Below are 803 nucleotides of genomic sequence, written 5' to 3'. Positions count from 1 at the left end.
AGGTTGAGGGGCTTTCACCCAGCCTCTAGAGCCTGGCACTTTAAACTTGGACTTAAAGCCTCCAAATTGTAAGAATAAACTCCTGTTTGTTAAGGCCATCCTGTTTGTGGTATATTCTTGTCAGAGAGGCACTAGGGAACCAGAACAGAATGCTAATCAATACAGAGTGTCATACAGAGAAAAATGGAAATAAATATGGAAATTTCAGAAATTTCAGAATTACATACCTCAATAAGTTATACCAGGACTGGTCTCATTTTTAACTTACTTTTTAGATAATTGGATGGAAATTCCCTACATTCACCATCTTGTGATTTTATTATTGAGGAAAGTGAAAGGAATCCATCATTCTTCCCTATTTTTCCTTTCTTTTCAGAAAAATCTCTTGCTGCTTTTGAAATGAGAGGATGATAAATCTGAAATCATGGACAATTCAGGATAGGATCCATGTCTAAACAAAGCCTCAATTTTGCTTAGTTTTTGCAAAAGATAGAATTAGTCTAGGTGGATCAATAAGTTTCAGATCAGTGATCAAAGTAATCCAAGTCTTGAGAATAAATCAAGGTGTCTTCTAAACTGAGGGTGATCTAAACACATAATCACATCTTGTTATGATGTTATATAAAATCAAAGTTCATAAACTACATATCATAAAGCAAATAGGAAGACATCCGAACATTTCTACAAAAGTTCCCAATGAACTCCAAGTGACCCAATGAGCCAGAGACCACAAGTAAAAGAAGACAGAGAAGCAAGCAGATGAGAAGAAAAGAAGGAAATGTTAAAAGATGTTATGTTTTTAT

Source organism: Orycteropus afer, unplaced genomic scaffold (genome assembly GCF_000298275.1).
Source record: "Orycteropus afer afer isolate SDZICR_OR568_19922 unplaced genomic scaffold, OryAfe1.0 scaffold00267, whole genome shotgun sequence".
Lineage (NCBI taxonomy): Eukaryota > Metazoa > Chordata > Mammalia > Tubulidentata > Orycteropodidae > Orycteropus > Orycteropus afer.
This window is presented reverse-complemented; position numbering follows the sequence as displayed.